The following is a 13,975-nucleotide window of genomic DNA, read 5'->3' on the forward strand; positions in this document are numbered from 1 at the left end:
CACATTCTATGGTTTCGAGACTAGAGCAGATCTCCTATTACTTGATATGATCAACTTTGAGGTCATCCTGGGCATGGATTAATTATCCCCATACCACGCTATCCTTGATTGCCAAGCCAAGGATGTTACATTAGCAATGCTAGGGTTGGAGTGGAAGGGTTCCACAGTTGATACATCTAGTCGGGTTATATCTTTCTTGAAGGCTGGGCATATGGTTGAGAAGGGATGTTTGGCTTATCTAGCTTATGTTCGGGACACCACCACAGAGTCTCTGATGATTGATTCAGTTCCAGTAGTTCAGGAGTTCGCTGATGTGTCTCTTTCTGATCTTCCTAGCATGCCACCGGATCGCGATATTGATTTGGCTCCTGATACCCAGCCTATATCCATTCCACTGTATCGTATCGCACCGAAAGAGTTGAAGGAGCAGCTTGAGGAGTTGTTAGAAAAGGGTTTTGTTAGACCAAGTGTGTCACCTTGGGGTGCACCAGTGTTGTTTATAAAGAAGAAGGATGGGACCATGCGGACGTGCATTGATTACCGCCAATTGAACAAGGATATTATTAATAACAAGTACCCGTTGTTGCGCATTGATGATTTGTTCGACCAGTTGTATGGGTGCTAGGGTGTTCTCTAAGATCGACTTGAGATCAGGGCACCACCAGTTGAGGATTCGGGACTCAGCTGTTCTGAAGACTACTTTTTATACTAGATATGGTCATTATGAGTTTCTGGTGATGTCCTTTGGCTTGACTAACGCGCCACCAGCATTTATGGACCTGATGAATAGGGTGTTCAGACCTTATATTGATTCCTTTATCATCGTCTTCATTGATGACATCTTGATATACTCACTTAACCTGGGGGAGCGCAAGCAGCATTTGAGAGTAGTGATTCAGACCTTGCGAGAGCAGAAGTTGTATGCTAACTTCTTCAAGTGTGAGTTTTGGCTAGAGTCAGTGTCATTCTTGGGGCATATTGTGTCAGGAGAGGGTATTAAGGTGGATCCCAAGAAGATTGAGGCAGTTCAGAGTTGGCCACGTCCTACTTCATTGACCGAGATCAGGAGTTTCTTGGAGTTATCAAATTATTACAAACGATTCGTGCAGGGCTTTTCATCTATTGCATCACCCCTGACCAGGTTGACCCAGAAGGGTGCTCCTTTCCATTGGTCCAATGATTGTGAGGCAAGCTTTAAGAAGCTCAAGACAGCTTTGACTACAATACCAGTTCTTGTGTTGCCTTCAGGTTCAGGGATGTATACGGTATATTATGACACTTCACGTGTTGGCTTGGTGTTATGACCCAATTCCCGAACTCGGTCGTGATGGCGCCTCTCGTGAAGACAAGGCCAGCCAGACCAAAATAGAACACCTCTTTTAAATAGTTAAATATCATAAACAGTTCTAAAGCATGATATAATATCCATAATTTGCGGAATTAATGATAACAACAGTAAAAGCCATCCCGACACAGCCCAAACCGGGGTATTACAAGTCATGAGCAACTAAGAGAAATCCTGATACAGTCTACTAATCACTAAACCTGATACAATAGTTCTAAGAACATGAAAATGATAAGCTAAGGGAGGTGCGGGGGCTGCGGACGCCAAAAACTACCTCATGATCTCCGAAACACTACCTGGACGGGAAGATCAGCACTACGGAGCGGACTCTGCTATGCCTGAATCTGCACACACGGTGCAGGGAGTAATGTGAGTACTCCGACCCAGTGAGTAATAATTATAAATAATGGTTGAAAGCATGAAAACACGTAAAGGCACAAAGCAATTCTATATCAAAGTAGTAAAAATCACGTAAAGCAGTAAATCAGTGAAGAAGTCAAGTGAAATCTCTTTAAATCAGGTAAAACAAGAAATTTAGCAGGTAAATAACAAGTAGAAATCCGCCCCTCGGGCACAGTATCAATCACTCAAAGCAGTATCAGCTCCTCGGGATCTCTCTCATCACTTACGGCTCATTCTCAGCTCTCGATCTATATATCTCTCATAATAACAAAAATTAGAATAACCGTTGTGGCGTGCAGCCCGATCCATATAGATAGTCGACTGCGCTCACTGGGGGTGTGCCGACTCCGGAGGGACTCCTACAGCCCAAGCGCTATATTGTTGTGGCGTGCAGCCCAATCCATAACATATATAATATCCTCACCATTGGGTTCTCAACCCCTCTCAGTCATTAACCTCACAGCCTCTCAGGCACAATAGTAGAAGATAGGGATCTCAGCCCACAAATTCCTCTCATTTAGGAATAGTATGATAAAACCGACTCGAATCATTAAAAACAGATAGAAATATGACTGAGGATATGATTTTTAACAAGTATAGTGAGGATAATCAGTCAAAATCCCCGAAGGGTTCAAATAGTTGGCACGAAGCCCAAATATGGCAATTAGCCCAAATCATGATGATAAAAAATAAGTTTCAGTCAAATACGCGGTAAAATAATCAGTCGGGATGGACCAAGTCTCAATCCCCAGTAGTAAAAGACTCACGCGCATCATCCAGCGTGTGTCTGACCTCAATATAGCACTACGATATGCAATCCGAGGTTTCAAACCCTCATGACATCATTTACAATCATTACTCACCTCGAACCGGCTAAATCTCTAGCTCGCGACACCTTTGCCCCTCAAATCAGCCTACACACGCGTCGAATCTATCCAAAATCAGAACGAATACGTCACAATATGCCAAGGGAACAAAGCCTAAGCAAAAACAATCGAAAAATACTAAAAATCCTGAAATTAGGAAAACCTGAGCTCGGGCCCACATATCAAAACTCAGAAATTTTTACATCATTAGATTCCTTGTCTCCCCACGAGTTCATACATATCAACAACATCAAAATCGGAGTTCAAATGACCCCTCAAATACTCCATTAAAGGCATCTTAAACTCAAGCCCTAATCCTCCACTTTTAGCCCTTTAAACCCATTAATTACAGCCTTAATTCATGAAATTCTACCATAGGAATGTGTTTTAAGTCCAAAATCCTTACCTCCACGAAGTCTCTTTGATTCCTCTCTTCCAAATCACCCAAAGCTCCCAATTCCAAGTGCAAAAATAGTTAAACCTTTCAAAAATCGCGAAGGAAGACATATATACATTCTGCCTAGACATAACTACATCTACGGTCCAAAATCTGCTTTTCAGTACCGCATATGCGGTCAACACATCCGCTTCTATGGAGTTCATTAAACCGGCATAAGCCGCATCTGCGAACCTTTTCTGCATCTGCGCTTCCGCAGATGCGATCACTTTAGCCGCTTCTACGGTCCAGCTTACCTAACCCATTTTCGCTTCTGCGAAGAAACACCTGCATCTGCGGCGCCGCATCTGCGGTCAACAAACCGTAGATGCGGAAATACAAGAAGCAGCAAAATCTGAAGCTACAACACAAATTCCAATTTCCCTACTAACCATTTGAAATCACCCCGAGGCCCCCGGGACCTCAACCAAAAGCACCAACATGACCCAATATCTTATTCAAACTTGTTCCAATCATCAAAATACCTCAAACAAAATCAAATCTACCAAATCACATCGAATTCAAGCCCAAGTTTCTAAAATCTTCCAAAATACACTTTCGATCAAATACCCAACCAAACCACGTCCGAATGACCTAAAATCTTACACACATATCCCAAATGACACCATGAAGCTACTGCAACTCTCGGAATTTCATTCCGACCTCTATATCAAAATCTCGCCTAACAACCGAAAATCGCCAAAATACTAACTTCGCCAATTCAAGCCTAATTCTACACCGGACCTCCAAAACCAATCCCGATCACACTCCTAAGCCATAAATCACCTCCCGAAGCTAATCAAACCATCGGAACTCTCATCCAAGCCCTCTAACACACAAGTCAACATCCAGTTGACTTTTCCAACTTGAACCTTCTCAAAAGAGACTAAGTGCCTCATTTCTTACCAAATCCACTTCGAACGCAACCTACTCAACTCGATCATATAAAAAACGGATAACGAAGCATAATAAAGCAGAAATGGGGGAAATAAAGCGGTAACTCATGAGACGACTGGTCGGGTCGTCACATCCTTCCCAACTTAAACAAACATTCGTCCTCGAACGAGTCAAGAAACATACCTGAGGCCTCAAATAGGTGAGGATATCTGTTCTGCATCTCCAGCTCGGTCTCCCAGGTAGCCTCCTCCATGGGCCGACCACTCCCCTGCACTTTCACTGAAGCAATATCCTTTGACCTCAACTTTCGAACCTGACGACCCAAAATAGCTACTGGCTCCACATCATAGGTCAAATCATCATCCAACTGAACTGTGCTGAAGTCCAAAACATGAGGCGGATCTCTAATATACTTTCGGAGCATAGAAACATGAAATACCGGATGCGCGCTAGACAAGCTGGGTGGCAAAGAAAGCTCATAAGCCACCTCCCCAATCCTCTGAAGCACTTCAAAAGGCCCAATGAATTGTGAACTCAACTTTCCCTTCTTCCCAAATCTCATAACACCCTTCATGGGTGAAACCTTCAGCAAGACCTTCTCACCAACCATGTAGGACACATCTCGAACCTTCCGGTCCGTATAACTCTTCTGACGCGACTGCACTGTATGAAGCCTCTCCTGAATCAGCTTCACCTTCTCTAAGGCATCCTGAACCAAATCTGTCCCTAATAGTCTAGCCTCGCCTGGGCTAGAACCAACCAACTGGAGATCTACACCCCCTCTCATACAAAGCCTCATACAGAGCCATCTGAATACTCGACTGGTAGTTGTTGTTGTAGGAAAACTCTGCAAGCGGTAGAAACTCATCCTATGAACCTTCAAAATCAATAACACAAGCATGCAACATGTCCTTCAATATCTGAATAGTACGCTCGGACTGCCCGTCCGTCTGAGGATGAAATGTTGTGCTCAACTCCACCTGAGTACCCAACTCTCTCTGTACGTCTCTCCAAAACTACAAAGTAAACTGAGTACCTCTATCTGAGATGATGGAAACCGGAATACCGTACCCGGATATAAATCCCTGCCAACCGCTCTGAAGAATAGGTAGTACACACTGGAATGAAGTGCGCGGACTTGGTTAGCCGATCCACAATCACCAAAATAGCATCAAACTTCTTCAAAGTCCGTGGGAGTCCAACAACAAAGTCCATAGTAATCTTCTCCCACTTCCACTTGGGAATAACCATCTACTGAAGCAAGCCACCCGGTCTTTGATGCTCATATTTCACCTTCTGAAAATTGAGACATCGAGCTACAAATCCCACAATATCTTTCTTCATTCTTCTCCACCAATAGTACTGCCTCAAATCCTGGTACATCTTCGCGGCACCCGGATGAATAGAATACCACGAGCTATGGGCCTCCTCCAGAATTAACTCTCTAAGCCCATCTACATTGGGCACGCAAATCCGGCGCTGCATCCTCAACACCCCATCATCACCGATGGTCACATCCATGGCATCATCATGCTAAACTATGTCCTTAAGGACAAGCAAATGTGGATCATCATATTGGCGCCCTCTGATGCGATCATATAAGGAAGACTGAGAAACCACACAAGCCAACACCCGACTGGGCTCCAAAATATCTAATCTCACAAACTGATTGGCCAAGGCCTGAACATCAACTGCAAGGGGTCTCTACCCAACTGGAATATATGCCAAACTCCCCATACTCACTGCCTTCCGGCTTAAAGCATCGGCTACCACATTGGCCTTTCACGGATTGTACAATATGGTGATATCATAAGCATTAAGCAACGCTAACCATCTCTGCTGCCTCAAATTAAGATCCTTTTGCTTGAACAAATGTTGAAGACTGTAATGATCAGTGAATACCTCACAAGATACGCCATACAAGTAGTGCCTCCAAATCTTCAATGCATGAACTATGGCAGCCAACTCCAAATCTTGAACAGGGTAATTTTCTCATGGGGCTTCAACAGACGAGAATCATAAGCAATAACTCTACCCTCCTGCATCAATACACAATCAATCCCAACTCTCGAGGCATCACAATATATGGTATATGAACCTGAAGCTGATGGCAAAACCAATACTGGAGTTGTGGTCAAAGCTATCTTGAGCTTCTGAAAGCTCTCCTCACACTCGTCCGACCATACAAATGGAGCACCCTTCTAAGTCAACTTGGTCAAGGGTGATGCAATAAATGATAATCCCTTAACAAACCGGCAATAATAGCCTGCCAACCCAAGAAAGCTACTAATCTCTGTGGCTGAGGACGGTCTAGGCCAACTCTGAACCGCCTCTATCTTCTTTGGATCTACCTGAATACCCTTACTGGACACCACGTGTCCTAATAAAGCCACTGAACTAAGACAAAATTCATACTTGGAGAACTTTGCATAAAGCTTCTCCTCCCTCAGTATCTGCAATACAACCCTCAAATGCTCTGCGTGCTCCTCCTGACTACGAGAGTACACCAAAATATCATCAATTAATACTATAATGAACGAATCTAGATAAGGCCAAAATACACTATTCATCAAATGGATGAACGCTATTGGGGCATTGGTCAGCCCGAAAGACATAACAAGAAACTCATAGTGACCATATCTGGTCCTAAAAGTAGTCTTAAGAATATTTGAATCCCTGATCTTCAACGGTGATAGCCCGAACGGAGATCAATCTTGGAGAACACTCTCGCTCCCTGAAGCTGGTCAAATAAATCATCAATGCGAGGCAAGGGATACTTGTTCTTAATTGTTACCTTGTTCAATTGCCTATAATCGATGCACATTCTCATTGTGCCATCCTTCTTCTTTATAAACAGAACTGGCGCACCCCAAGGTGACACGCTAGGCCGAATGAACCCCTTATCTAGGAGTTCCTGAAGTTGCTCCTTCAATTCTTTCAACTCTGCTGGTGCCATACGATACGGCGGAATAGAAATAGGCTGAGTGCCAGGAACCAGGTCAATACCAAAATCAAGATCCCTGTCCGGTGGTATGCCCGGCAGGTCTGCAGGAAACACATCAGGAAATCCCTTACAACTGGAACAGAATCAATGCTAGGAGTCTCAGCTCCCACATCCCTCACAAACGCTAAATATGAAAGACAACCCTTCCCACCATACGTTGGGCCTTCAAGAAAGATATCACTCTACTAGGAACATAATCAGTCACACCACGTCACTCGATCCGCGATACACCCAGCATAGCCAAAGTGACTGTCTTAGCATGACAATCTAGAATCACACGACACGAAGATAGCCAATCCATGCCCAAAATGACATCAAATTCCACCATGTTCAATAGCAATAGATCCACTCAGGTCTCCAAACCCCTAATAGTCACCACACATGACCGGTACACACGGTCTACAACAATAGTATTGCCCACCGAGGTAGATACATTAACAGGTAAAGTAAGAAACTCTCGGGACGTACCCAAATGATGAGCAAAATATGAGGACACATAAGAAAAGGTAGAACCGGGATCAAATAATACAGAGGCATCTCTATGGCAGATTGAAGCAATACTTGTAATGACAGCATCTGAAGCAATAGCATATGTCCTGCTTGGAATAGCATAAAAACGAGCCTGGCCACCGCCTGATCGACCTCCCTTTCTGAGGTGACCCCTGGTTGCCTGACCCCCACCCCTAGCTGGTTGGGTGGGTGGTGATGTAACTAGAGCAGAAATCGAGGGTTGACCCCTCTACTGAAGCTGACCATCACGAAGTCAAGGGCACTACCACCTCATATATCCTAACTCTTCGCACTCATAACAACTCCCCGGTGCTGGAGATGGGGACTGAAGGGAACCCCAGGCACCGAAATGACCAGTAAAAGGACCTGGTATGGAAGAACCCTAGACTGATGGGGCACGTGACGAGCTCTGGGCTGGTAGGGCACTGAGTGATGACTGGCCCTGCTGAGATCTATGATGAACATGACCCGAAGATGCCCCACGGTACTCTGGATGGGCCGACTGAGTAGGCCTGAAAGAACGACCTCTACCATACTGGAATTGGCCCCTCGAAGGAGCACTACTATAACTACCAGACCCTCGAGGCCTCTTGGACTCCCTCTCCTCTCGATCCTAACGGCGAATCAATCTTGCATGCAATATCAACCACCCCCTCAAACGTAGCACTCAATACTCTCTCTATAGTCATAAGAATACGGAGATTGTAGTTTAGGCCATCAACAAATCTCCTGATCCTCTCACGATCTGTCGGAACCATCTAGACGGCATGACGAGCCAACTCAGAAAACCTCAACTCATACTATGACACAGTCATATCCCCCTGCTTTAACCACTAGAACTGTCTACGTAGCTCCTCCCTGCAGGACTACGGTACATACTTCTCCAAGAAGAGAGTGGAGAACTCCTGCCAAGTAAGGGGAACTGCACCAACCGGCCTACGCCTCTCAAACGCCTCCCACCAAGTAAAGGCAGCCCTAGTAAACTGAAAGGTGGTAATGCCACACCACTAGTCTCAAGAATCCCTGATGTACGGAGCATCAACTGACACTTATCAAGAAAACCCTGGGCATCCTCGTTCTCAGCACCACCGAATGACGGAGGCTGGAGTTTACCAACCTCTCAAGACGACGTTGCTTATCATCCGGCATGACTGGTACTACAAACTCCTCATCTGGTGCAACCGGCTGGGCTGGAGGTGCCCCTGGTGTCTGTAATCCCTACACTACCTTCTCAGGTGTGCGAGCAACTGGAGTCTGGGTGCCTCCTCCGGCCTGGGAAGTAGCTACGGTCGTAGTAGCTGAAACCGCCTGCGCCAAAGTGGTACATACTGATAAGATCTGAGCTAAAGCCTCCTAAAGGTCTGGAATCACGATAGGCACAGCTAGTGCCTGCACTGGTGTTGCTGCAGTGTCCATAACTGGGACCTGATCAGGCACTGAGGCAGCTGGTGGATCTGCCGGTGCTGCTCTAACCCTACCACGGCCTCGACCGTGACCTCGGCCTCTAGTGGCCCCAGCTGGTGGCATTGGTGGTCGTCCACCTTGTCAGATAGCTCGTATCCTCACCATTTGTGAGAGAATAGAATAACAGAAGTTTAGTTCTTGGATCGGCAAGGACGCACGACAAAAATTTCAAGAATATGAAGTTTTTCCTATTAAACCCGCTCATGACTCGTGAGACCTATGTAACCTAGGCTCTGATACCAACTTGTCACGACCCAATTCCTGAACCCGGTCGTGATGGCGCCTCTCGTGAAGACAAGGCCAGGTAGACCAAAATAGAACACCTCTTTTAAACAGTTAAATATCATAAACAATTCTAAAGCATGATATAATATCCATAATTTGCGGAATTAATGATAACAACAGTAAAAGCCATCCCGACACAGCCCAAACCGGGGTGTCACAAGTCATGAGCAACTAAGAGAAATCCTGATACAATCTACTAATAACTTAACCCGATACAATAGTTCTAAGAACGTGAAAATGATAAGATAAGGGATGCACAGGGGTTGCAGACGCCAACAACTACCTCATGATCTCCGAAACACTACCTGGACGGGAAGATCAGCACTCAGGAGCGGACTCTGCTATGCCTAAATCTGCACACACTGTGCAGGGAGTAATGTGAGTACTCCGACCCAATGAGTAATAATTATAAATAATGGCTGAAAGCATGAAAACACGTAAAGTCACAAAGCAATTCTATATCAAAGCAGTAAAAAATCACGTAAAGCAGTAAATCAGTGAAGAAGTCAAGTAAAATCTCTTTAAATCAGGTAAAACGGGAAATTTAGCAGGTAAATAACAAGTAGAAATCCACCCCTCGGGCACAGTATCAATCACTCAGAGCAGTATCAGCTCCTCGGGCTCACTTTCATCACTTAGTGCTCATTCTCAACTCTTGACCCATATATCTCTCATAATAATAGAAATCAGAATAATCGTTGCAGCGTGCATCCCGATCCGTACATCGCTGCGGCGTGCAGCCTGATCCATATAGATAGTCGACTGTGCTTATTGGGGGTGTGCAGACTCCGGAGGGGCTCCTATAGCCCAAACACTATATTGTTGCGGTGTGCAGCCCGATCCATAACATATATAATATCCTCGCCATTGGGTTCTCAACCCCTCTCAGTCATTAACCTTACAGCCTCTCGGGCACAATAATAGAAGATAGGGATCTCAGCCCACAAATTCCTCTCATTTAGGAATAGTATGATAAAACTGGCTCGAATCGTTTAAAATAGATAGAAACATGACAGAGGATATGATTTTAACAAGTATAGTGAGGAAAATGAGTCATAATCCCTGAAGGGTTTAAATAGTTGGCATGAAGCCCAAATATGGCAATTAGCACAAATCATGATTCCTCGTCGGTAAAATAATCAGTCGGGACAGACCAAGTCTCAATCCCCAATAGTAAAAGACCCCACGCTCATCATCCAGCACGTGTCTCACCTCAATATAGCACTACGATATGCAACCCGGGGTTTCAAACCCTCAAGACATCATTTACAATCATTACGCATCTCGAACCGGCTAAATCTCTAGCTCGCGATGCTTTTGCCCCTCAAATCGGCCTCCATGCGCGTCGAATCTATCCAAAATCAGAACGAATATGTCACAATATGCCAAAGGAACAAAGCACAAGCAAAAATAGTCAAAAAATACCAAAAATCCTGAAATTAGCAAAACATGAGCCCCGGGCCCACTTCTCGAAACTCATAAATTTTTACATCATTAGATTCCTCGTCTCCCTACGAGTTCATACATATCAACAACATCAAAATTTGAGTTCAAATGGCCCCTCAAATCCTCCATTAAAACCCTCTTAAACTCAAGCCCTAATCCTCCATTTTTAGCCCTTTAAACCCATTAATTACAGCCTTAATTCATGGAATTCTACCATAGGAATGTGTTTTAAGTCCAAAATCCTTACCTACACGAAGTCTCTTTGATTCCTCTCTTCAAAATCGCCCAAAGCTCACAATTCTGAGTGAAAAAATGGTTAAACCCTTCATAAATTGCGAAGGAAGACATATATACATTTTGCCCAGACATAACTGCATCTGCGGTCCAAAATCCGCTTTTGCGGTACCGCATATGCAGTCAACACATCCGCTTTTGCGGTACCGCATATGCAGTCAACACATCCGCTTCTGTGGAGTTTATTAAACCGGCCCAAGCCGCATCTGCGAACCTCTTCGGCATCTACGCTTCCGCAGATGTGATCCCTTTAGCCGCTTCTTCTGTCTAGCTCACCTATCCCATTTTCGCTTCTGCGAAGAAACACCCGCATCTGTGGTTCACAAACCACAGATGTGGAAATACCAGAAGCAGCAAAATCTGAAGCTGCAACACAAATTCCAATTTCCCTACTAACTATTCGAAATCACCCCGAGGCCCCCAGGACCTCAACCAAAAGCACCAACATGACCCAATATCTTATTCAAACTTGTTTCAATCATCAAAACACCTCAAACAAAATCAAATCTACCAAATCATATCAAATTCAAGCCCAAGTTTCTAAAATCTTCCAAAATACGCTTTCGGTCAAAAACCCAACCAACCCACATTAGAATGACCTAAAATTTTACACACACATCCCAAATGACACCACGAAGCTACTACAACTCTCGAAATTTCATTCCAACCTATATATCAAAATCTCGCCTAACAACCGAAAATCGCCAAAATACTAACATCGCCAATTCAAGCCTTATTCTACATCGGACCTCCAAAACCAATCCCGATCACACTACTAAGCCATAAATCACCTCCTGGAGCTAATCGAACCATCGTAACTCTCATCTGAGCCCTCTAACATACAAGTCAACATCTGATTGACTTTTCCAACTTGAACCTTCTTAAAAGAGACTAACTGCCTCATTTCTTACCAAATCCACTCTGAATGCAACCTACTCAACTCGATCATATAAAACATGTATAACGAAGCATAATAAAGTAGAAATAGGGGAAACAGAGCGGTAACTCATGAGACGACTGGCCGGGTCGTCACACTTGGGTTGTGTATTGATGTAGGAGGGGAGAGTTATTGCATATGCTTCACACCAGCTGAAGATTCATGATAAAAATCATCCAGTGCACGATCTAGAGTTGGAGGCGATTGGTCACGCTCTTAAGATATGGAGGCATTATCTGTATGGGGTGTCACATGAGGTTTACACTGATCATCGTAGCTTACAGCATGTGTTCAAGCAGAGGGATCTCAATTTGAGGCAGCATAGATGGCTTGAGTTACTGAAAGATTATGACATCACCATTATTTATCATCCGGGCAAGGCAAATGTGGTCGCGAATGCCTTAAGCAGGAAAGCAGAAAGTATGGGTAGCTTGGCATTCATTTTAGTAAAGGAGAAGCCACTAGCCTTGGACATTCAGTCCTTGGCTAACAAACTTGTGAGGTTAGATATTTCAGAGCTCAGCTGAGTACTTGCGCGTGTTGTTGCTCAGTCTTCATTATTGGGGCAGATCAAGGCCCGGCACTTCAATGATCCACATTTGGCGGTTATTAGAGAGATAGTGCTACAGGGTAGTTCCAAGGAGGTTTCTATTAGCGAGGATGGTATTTTGCGACTCCAGGGTCGTCTATGTGTTCCTAATGTTGATGGTCTGAGGGAGAGGATTCTAGAGGAGGCACACAGTTCGAGGTATTCCATTCATCCAGGTGCTACAAAGATGTATCGTGACTGGAGGTAGCATTATTAGTGGCGGAGGATGAAGAAAGCCATAGTGGAGTATGTGGCTAGGTGTTTGAACTGCCAGCATGTTAAGTATGAACACCATAGGCCAAGTGGCTTACTTCAGTAGATGCCTATACCAGAGTGGAAGTGGGAGCGCATTACTATGGACTTCGTAGTTGAGTTGCCCCGGACCTTGCAAAAGTTTGATGTAGTGTGGGTCATTGTTGATAGGTTGACCAAGTCGGCACACTTTATTCTTATTGTGACTACTTACACTTCAGAGAGATTGGCTCAGATTTACATTCGGGAGATAGTCCGGTTACATGGTGTTCCTGTTTCCATCATATCAAATAGAGGCCCTCAGTTCACTTCCCATTTCTGGAGAGCCGATTAGAGTGAGTTGGGGACCCGTGTAGAGCTTAGCACAGCATTTCATCCTCAGACCGATGGATAGTTAGAGTAGACATTTCAGATTTTGGAGGACATGCTCATAGCATATGTGATTGACTTTGGAGGACAATGGGATCAGTTCTTGCCCTTAGCAGAGTTTGCTTACAATAACAGTTATCAGTCCAGCATAGAGATGGCTCCATTTGAGTCTTTATATGGTCGGCGATGTCGTTCTCCTATCGGGTGGTTTGAGCCTGGTGAGGCTACGCTGTACGGTACAGACTTGGTGAAAGATACCTTGGAAAAGGTAAAGTTGATTCAGGAGAGGTTTCACACAACTCAGTCCAGACAAAAGAGTTACACGGATCAGAAGGCACGTGATTTATCAATCATGGTTGGCGAGAAGATCCTCTTGAAAGTCTCGCCAATAAAGGGTGTTATGAGATTCGTGAAGAAAGGAAAGTTGAGCCCAAGGTTAATTGGCCAATTTGAGGTGTTGAGGTGAGTTGGGGAGGTTTCTTACGAGCTTGATTTACCCCTCCCCCCCCCATCTTGTCATGGGTTCATCCAGTTTTCCATGTATCGATGCTGCAGAAGTATCACACCGACTTGTCCTATATGTTAGACTTCAGTACTATTTAGTTGGATGAGAGCCTGGGTTATGAGGAGGAGCCAGTTGCCATTATTAATAGGAAGGATCACCAGTTAAGATCCAAGAGGATTTCCGTGGTAAAGGTCCAATGGATGGGCAAACCAGTTGAGGATGCGACTTGGGAGTCCGAGGAGAACATGCGGAGCAGATATCCCCATCCTTTTTCTAGCTCAGGCACTTTTCTATGTCCGTTCGAGGATGAACGTTTGATTAAGAGGTGGAGAATGTAACAACCCAACTAGTCGTTTTGCTTTTTAGAACCTCGT

General features: G+C 44.6%; 1 long non-coding RNA gene across 2 annotated transcripts in view; it reads right to left on the reverse strand.

Annotated features, from left to right (window-relative positions):
- Positions 1–10,528: 10,528 nt before the first annotated feature.
- LOC104244664 (uncharacterized) overlaps positions 10,529–13,975 on the reverse strand; it is a 35,101-nt gene continuing 31,654 nt past the window's right edge. For both annotated transcript variants that reach the window (XR_011400586.1, XR_011400585.1), the window contains one exon: positions 10,529–10,560. This is a non-coding gene — a long non-coding RNA (uncharacterized lncRNA). The remainder of the gene's footprint in view (positions 10,561–13,975) is intronic.

The sequence above is a fragment of the Nicotiana sylvestris genome, chromosome 6, assembly GCF_000393655.2.
Source record: "Nicotiana sylvestris chromosome 6, ASM39365v2, whole genome shotgun sequence".
Classification (NCBI taxonomy): Eukaryota; Viridiplantae; Streptophyta; class Magnoliopsida; order Solanales; family Solanaceae; genus Nicotiana; species Nicotiana sylvestris.